Raw genomic sequence first — 8797 nt, 5'->3', positions numbered from 1 at the left:
CAGCCTGAAATTCAAGTCTCCTCTTTAGTGGAAATTGTAGAAAAGAACGCCACCTTCCCGCCAAAGCTCATGCTCTCCACTGTTAAAGAAATTAGACTCCAAATGTCATTTCATTGATGTCTAAAAGTAACTTAGCCTGACAAAACTGCTTTATTATCTTTGGAGAGAATTTCATTACTCCACAGTAATGTATGAGGAAGACGCTTCAACACTGAGACTAGAAACTGTGAGAGCTCTGTGTTACTAAATTGCTCTCTGAATAGGAGATATGAATGTAACGTGTGTGAATTTGATTCACTGTTGGGTCACCATTAATATTTCTTTCCACAAGCTCCATGGAACCCTGGTGTTTTAAAGAATCCTTGCCTGTCTAGGGTTACCCTCCCGGAGAGACATAACATATATGTTGTTATAACCAGAGGTCGTATTTGGCATAGGAGAAAATAGAGCTTAATGTGAAATTCAGCTTATTGCCTTTCCATCTAGGCCATGAGGAAGAGGGAACTGGAGGTTCAAATGGGGACAGCTTCACAAGGCAACTAAAAAAATAAAATAAAAAACCCTTAAAACCAAACCACAGCCATGCTCACACTAACCTGGCCCTGTGGAGCCCTAATTCCAGTAACACCCTTGGATTGCGTCCATTCTTCCCAAGGCTCTCTCCCAAGACTGAATGAGCTGAGGAGTGCCTTTTTGCTCAAAAGAGACACTGAAGAACAGATTCAGCAATATGGCAAAGCTCTTGGTTCTTGTGGTCAGAGGAGCCCCGTGAACAAGCTATAAAGGGCAGATTAATTCTTCCTGATTCACAGGTCTCAGATTGATAGTTTATCCGTGATACCTAGTTACCAAAATTTGCCTTTCCTCAATAGAGCTTCTGAAAAAGTTAGTTCTGTATTTAAAAATAACAGGTGTATTTATGTTACACCTGTATAGTCATGATTCTACATTTCATGTGTCTTCCATAATTCTAATACATTATATAGTCAGGCAATTCATGTTAAGGACATAAGCAGAGAAATTTAATCTCAAAAGCATCTTATGTACCAGGGACAATAGTCTAGGTATGAAACAAGCCATTTGAAATAAATATTTCCATCATCTTTTAAGATGAAAAATAATTGTTGACAAATACACATTTTTGGGCAAGTCCATCTAAGATAAAGTGTTCAATATTGTAAGTGGCAATGAAAAGTGAAAAAATAAGGGAAAACATCTGGTATCAAACCTTTATTCTAATTGAATGGCTAGTCAAAAATAATTTTGTCAACCACTAATCTGTTATATTTCTGCTATATTTTTAAGATATTGTAAAAACAAGCAGTAAGGATCAAAAATATTATCCAACACTGGTAAATCTTTTAAATGATAAAAATTGCATCAGGTCAGTGGAAGAAAGAAATGAGGGACAACAAATACTTTAAGGTCATTAAGCCATCTATTCACATTCTCCTCTATTGTTCTATTTTAATTGTAACAATAACTTAGTTTCTTCACAGCAGGGAGGTATTGAAAAAATGATTTGTTCTCAAAATGTACTTCAGTTTCCTAAAAACAATTTAAAAACTCTAATTTTTCTTACCTTTTATTTAATTACAGATTAAAATTTAAAATGTGAAAACACATTCATGTAAAATTGTGGAGAGTTTTCAAAGCTTTCATGTGTATACAAACTATAGGAAAAAAAAAACATGTAGAGACTAGATAGATTGCGCCCTCTTCTGGTAAATCAGTATATTTCAAACATAAAGCGTTGAGTATGTGATATTTGATTTAGTTTTCATCTTTCATAGAAATAAAATTTACTGTAAAGTACCTAAAATAGATTAAAATTAATTAGAAGTGTTCCCAAGTTGAGATCTTGGATGATAATTTTAAAATAGGCTCTCTGAGGTCTAAAGTTGTTTGTTTTGCCTTTGTTAAGCAGTGGTTTTGTTTTTTTTTTTTTTACTTTAAAACTACTTCGAGTATTCCCTGCATGTCTTATATATAATTATAATTCAGATTGAAATTTGAGATGTTTATTAAGCATTAGATTGAGGTGGAGAAAGGAACCCATTGAAGCAGAAATATGCTTTCCAGCTTCTTTGTAAAGAGGTCCAAAACACACTATGAAGATTCACTTTCCTCTGAGATTTTGTTTGTTTAATTTTGCCTCTTGTTCAGCTGGGCAGGTGAGGGAGTGGGGCTCGCATGACAGAACATGTTATAATCTAAGGAAAGCGAACCAAGCACTTCAGTACAAATGTTGAAAATACAATTTTATGCTTTTGCTTACTCTGCCTATTCTACTTGGTCATTACTAAGAGTCATTGATTTATGAATGGCCTGTGTTTAAAGTCAGTTTATAAATCACTAATTTGGAATTTGTAAGTTTTCTTTTTTTCCAGAAAATCAAGGCTGTCAGTGGAATTTAGTCTCTTTACTAGTTATTAAAAAGTCTAAAAAGGTGTAATGTAGGAGAAAGGATAAACCGTTATTTTACCACCTAGTATAAAGAGAGAAGAGTCACTCAGGAATACCCTGGGAGGCCTCTTTGAAGGAGAAAAAGCTATAGTCCTGAGGATTTAGTTTGTGAAGAAGCACCAGATTAAAAGTGTGCCATGTGCTGAGAAATAAGGAAACGCAGAGAATACAGACAGCCCAGGCAGTGTGGCAGAAGATCAGAACCTTGGGGGAAACGTGATCAAAGCGACCATCCCAGAGTCAGCGGAATAAAAAATTGCTGAGAAAGTGATGTCTTTTGTAAACTCTTTTGAGCAGCTTTGCTCAAGTAGTGAGAAGGCTGGCGCCCTCTAGAGGACCATTCTTTTTTTTTTTTTTTTTACTTTACAATTCTGTATTGGTTTTGCCATACATTGACATGAATCCACCACGGGTGTACATGCGTTCCCAAACCTGAACTCCCCTCCCACCCCGCTCCCCACAACATCTCTCTGGGTCATCCCCGTGTACATTCTTAAAATTTGTTTGGGGAATTATTTAGTTTCATGGTTTGCAGAGATGGGCCGCTGCAACCGGTAGCCAGAGATACTAGACAACCATGAATGTCTTCATTCAAAGTGGGATCTTAAAGTACTTTTCTAAACAAAATGTCTGTGCTTCAAAGTGCTATGTTATGGATTTCTTCAATCAGCTATATTTACTGTATTTACTTGTTAATTAGTATTTTGAGCCTGGACTGACAAACTTACCATTATTTCTGGCCTTGTTTCTTCAGAAAAAAAAAAAAAAAGAGAGAGGAGAAGAAGCAGGAGGAGGTGGAGGAAGAGGAGGGGGAGGAGGAGGAGAATACAGGAATATGAATTTCATATATATGTGTGTGTGTGTGTGTGTACGTGTGCGTGTGTGCTCTCAGTGCTGTCGTGTCTCTTTGCGACCCCATGAACTGAAGCCTGCCAGGTTCCTCTATCCATGGGATTTTCCAGGCAAGAATACTGGAGTGGGGTGCCATTTCCCGATCCAGAGGATCTTCCCAACCCAGGAAATCAAACCTGTGTCTCCTGTATCTCCTGCATTCGCAGGCGAATGCTTTACCACTGCACCACCTGGGAAGCCTGTATGTATGTGTATAGACGCATATGTTTTAAACCATTATTTGCAAATATCAAATATAAAACTGTGACAAAGAAAACACTCAGTTGACTATGCAAGCATAAAATTGGGCTTCCCTTGTGGTTCAGCTGGTTAAGAATCTGCCTGCAGTGCAGGAGACCTGGGTTCAATCCCTGGGTTAGGAAGATCCCTTGAAGAAGGGAAAGGCTACCCACTCCAATATTTTGGCCTGGAGAATTCCATAGACTATACAGTCCATGGGGTAGCAAAGAGTTGGACATGACTGAGTGACTCACTTTTCACTTTCAAGCATAAAATTAGTTCACAAATGAACCATTCACACTGTGCCTACTCTGTCAATACATTTTTCTTCTGATGAACAAAACTGTCAAAATTAAATAAGTATCCTACAAAGAAAGTTTTAAAGTTGGCAAAAATGTATAACACTTTTAAGATTTTAAGTAAAAGTTTCATAATTGTAAATGCAGTAACTAGAGTATTAAAAAGAAATTCATTAAAAACGTTAAGTCCTAGTTGACAATTATAGAATAGCAGGGATAAAGCTCCCAGGTGTGACAACTACTAGAGAAAATTCACTATTACAATTGTAGGAGAGGTTATTAGTACTATGTCAAAGAGAAACACCAGTGATATAGTTTCTTTATCTCTTTTATAGTGTTTTGTTAAATATTTGATATTATTGCCAATTTTGAATTCCATAAAAATTAAACATCAGAATTAAACATTAAACGGCATTAAAAAGATTTTTATACATTTGAAAAGTTGTTTCTTCTACATCTGCAATGATGTGCACTAGATTTTATTAAAGTGAATAGAATTATCGCTGGTTTATCAACAAATTAGGGCTTCCCTGGTGGCTCAGAGGTTAACGCGCCTGCCTGCAATGCAGAAGACCTGGGTTCAATCCCTGGGTCAGGAAGATCCCCTGGAGAAGGAAATGACAACCGACTCCAGTATTCTTGCCTGGAGAATCCCATGGGTAGAGGAGCCTGGTGGGCTACAGTCCACGGGGTCGCAAAGAGTCGGACATGACGAGCGACTTCAAACACTTTCACTTCACTATCAACAAATTAAAATTACCTTAAAAATGTCCTTGCTGACCTACAGCTTTCATAGTTTTGGTTTTTCAGATAGTTAGATTCAGTTCAGTTCAGTTCAGTCACTCAGTCGTGTCCGACTCTTTGCGACCCCATGAAGCGCAGCACTCCAGGCCTCCCTGTCCATCACCAACTCCCGGAGTTCCCTCAGACTCATGTCCATCAAGTCAGTGATGCCATCCAGCCATCTCATCCTCTGTCGTCCCCTTCTCCTCCTGCCCCCAATCCCTCCCAGCATCAGAGTCTTTTCCAATGAGTCAACTCTTCGCATGAGGTGGCCAAAGTACTGGAGTTTCAGCTTTAGCATCATTCCTTCCAAAGAAATCCCAGGATTGATCTCCTTCAGAATGGACTGGTTGGATCTCCTTGCAGTCCAGGGGACTCTCAAGAGTCTTCTCCAACACCACAGTTCAAAAGCATCAATTCTTCGGCGCTCAGCCTTCTTCACAGTCCAGTTCTCACATCCATACATGACTACTGGAAAAACCATAGCCTTGACTAGATGGACCTTAGTTGGCAAAGTAATGTCTCTGCTTTTCAACATGCTATCTAGGTTGGTCATAACTTTTCTTCCAAGGAGTAAGCGTCTTTTAATTTCATGGCTGCAATCACCACCTGCAGTGATTTTGGAGCCCAAAAAATAAAGTTTGACACTGTTTCCACTGTTTCCCCATCTATTTCCCATGAAGTGATGGGACCAGATGCCATGATCTTCGTTTTCTGAATGTTGAGCTTTAAGCCAACTTTTTCACTCTCCTCTTTTTCTTTCATCAAGAGGCTTTTTAGTTCCTCTTCACTTTCTGCTATAAGGGTGGTGTCATCTGTTTATCTGAGGTTATTGATATGTCTCCTGGCAATCTTGATTCCAGCTTGTGTTTCTTCCAGTCCAGCATTTCTCATGATGTAGTCTGCATCTAAGTTAAATAAGCAGGGTGACAATATACAGCCTTGACATACTCCTTTTCCTATTTGGAACCAGTCTGTTGTTCCATGTCCAGTTCTAACTGTTGCTTCCTGACCTGCATACAGATTTCTCAAGAGGCAGGTCAGGTGGTCTGGTATTCCCATCTCTTTCAGAATTTTCCACAGTTTATTGTGATCCACACAGTCAAAGGCTTTGGCATAGTCAATGAGGCAGAAATAGATGTTTTTCTGGAACTCTCTTGCTTTTTCCATGATCCAGCTGATGTTGGCAATTTGATCTCTGGTTCCTCTGCCTTTTCTAAAACCAGCTTGAACATGATTACATATACATATATGAATAAAATATATAATATGTATATATATGACAAGTTACAAATTTATATAACTTGTACTAATTTGCAAGCTATTAAATAGATATGATGTTTGGACTTAGAAATCCATAGGAACTTAAAGTTGGGGATTGGCATATTAATTAATTTGAAATAAAGATGGAATGCACTAGCCAACTTTTGAAGAAAGAATTCATTGAAAATAAAATATGGTCTTGAGAGCAAAGTTGAATTATCAAACATTTGAATCAAGTGAACATATTCATACACATATATTTTGGAAAAAAGTTAAATAATTATGTTTTTTTCAATTGAACAGAAGCTGAAGAGTCACTGAATAGTGTAGTTATAGCAAAAGTAATGAAATTGACTAAATATGTATCATAGAGGTGATTTCAGACTCCTTACTTTATGTGAATGAAATCTTAAATTATCAGAGACATGGGAAATGCAGACTTCATCAAATTTCCATTAATGAAGTTAATAAATTTTTTAAAATACCATAGTATTGTCTTACTAAATATTTTATATAGATCATAGCACAGTGGTATATAATCTATTTTGTTAAAATTTCATATTTGAAACATGAATTTATTTTTATCTTAGCTACTGATTTTTAATCACCTGATATAGATTGAAGAGGATTGAGATACCACTTTGATATAGAATATTTTATATTTTGTTCTAAGCTGATATCTGTTTTCTATCAAATATTGAAGGTAGAGTTTTCAGGTTAATTTTAAGAACTAAAGACTTAATGGTTGCATTGACTTATGGTGTGATTTTAGAGAGGAAAAAACATTTTCTATTATACTTATCAAAATTTGTTTGTATGACAAACACTTCTTTTGAAATGACAAACATTTCTAACTTAACATCAAGAATTAGTTTGATGCTACATTTAAAAATAAAGTTCAGCTTATTTACAAGAATATTAATCATGCTTCCTTATTTCTCTGACTCGAGTCAGTAATTTTTCTTGGCACAATATCCTTACTTGAATTAAGGTTATTTCCATCTTTCTCTTATTACATACAAGCTACTCACTGATTTATTATTATTTGCCTCAACACTTTCCTTTTGCTTCTTATTGTTTTTATTCTTTTCATTCCAACAGTTTTATTATATGTTCAACAATTATCATGTTGCTTCATTTTGTCTCCCAGAGTATCCAACTCAGAGTGTTTACAGATAGAAATACATAGTTGAATTATAATTTATTTTCCTTTTATTTATCATTGTTTTTATAATGAGAATATCACATTTATTTATTAATCATTACATTTTCAAGTTACTCTCAAATGATATGGGGGTACTCATCAGTAATAAAAAGAAACAAGCTATCAATTCACACAAAAACATGGTAAAAAAAAAGACAAACTAGGCACCCCACTCCAGGACTCTTGCCTGGAAAATCCCATGGACGGAGGAACCTGGTGGGCTGCAGTCCATGGGGTTGCTGGGAGTCGGACACAACTGAGCGACTTCTCTTTCACTTTTCACTTTTCACTTTCATGCATTGGAGAAGGAAATGGCAACCCACTCCAGTGTTCTTGCCTAGAGAATCCCAGGGATGGGGGAGCCTGGTGGGCTGCCATCTAATGGGGTCGCACAGAGTCGGACACAACTGAAGCGACTTAGCAGCAGCAGTCTTCACTAGAGGCTTATCTCATAGTTCATTTGGTTAAGATCCACTTGCAATGGAGGAGACCTGGGTTCGATTCCTGGATCAGGAAGATCCCCTGGAGAAGGAAATGACAACCCACTCTACTAGTCTTGCCTGGAGACGTCCATGGACAAAGGAGCCTGGCGGGCTGTGGTCCATGGGGTCGCAAGAATTGGACATGACTGAGCGACTAAATCACCACCACCGCCACCAGTCCTCACTTAAGTTCAGATCAAAATCTTCCCTCATTTTATTCAGTAGCTGCATGCCTAGAAAATTCAGTGTATACTAAAATGATATGAGAATAGTCTGTGTTTTATCTAAAAGGAAAATTTTAGTTCACATAATTATAAATAGATTTTTCATCTATGTGAAAATCTAGCAAGACATTTGAAAGATACACATAGCCTGAGAATAATTCTTTAAAGTGGAATATTGTCCTGCAAATTGGGCTAGTGAATTGCTAGATTATATAAAATTTCTTTTCCACTTTTTAAAGTAATTTGATCCTCATTTTATGTAAATTGTAAATACCTGTATTTGATATGATTATAACACAGCAATTTACATAAAGTTTTAGTTATTAACTTCAAAACTAAAAAAGAAAAAAAACCTTTGCAACATTGTAAAACAAATATACCCCAGTTTTTAACAAATCTCAAAAGAAAAACTAAAAAACTGATAATGTTAGCAAAAATGTTTGAAGTTAAATTCTCCATATATCGATTTGGTTTTGTAGAAAGAAATCTATAAAACCTAATTAAATGAGTTTTCTTTTCACACTGAGCTTTGAAACATATCTTACATAACCAGGGAATCTGAACTGGTACATAGTCAGAGATGAGTAAGCTGGGCTTTACTTACTCATTATAAATACGCCAGTGGTGTTTTTAATATTAAAATTATACTTAAAGTACATATCACAGTGCCTGACTTATAGAAAGACACAATAGTAGCTAGTTATTATAGGATAGTTCATTTGAGGGGGACTAATTTTTAAATTCTGAATGTATGTGTCATTATTCACTGGGATATAGTGAAATATTTTTTCTTGTTCAAAACTAGAACAATTAGAGCATAAAAATAAAGTAGATCTGGATATAAATAGCATATAAAATAAGTATCCATGGGTCCACACTGATATTAACGCTTGGATAAATAAATCAATGGGGGAGAATAGACAATCTTCCTTGCAGAATAATTAC

The sequence above is a fragment of the Oryx dammah genome, unplaced genomic scaffold (assembly GCF_014754425.2).
Source record: "Oryx dammah isolate SB20612 unplaced genomic scaffold, SCBI_Odam_1.1 HiC_scaffold_19, whole genome shotgun sequence".
NCBI lineage: Eukaryota > Metazoa > Chordata > Mammalia > Artiodactyla > Bovidae > Oryx > Oryx dammah.
Note: the sequence above shows the minus strand (reverse complement) of the source record.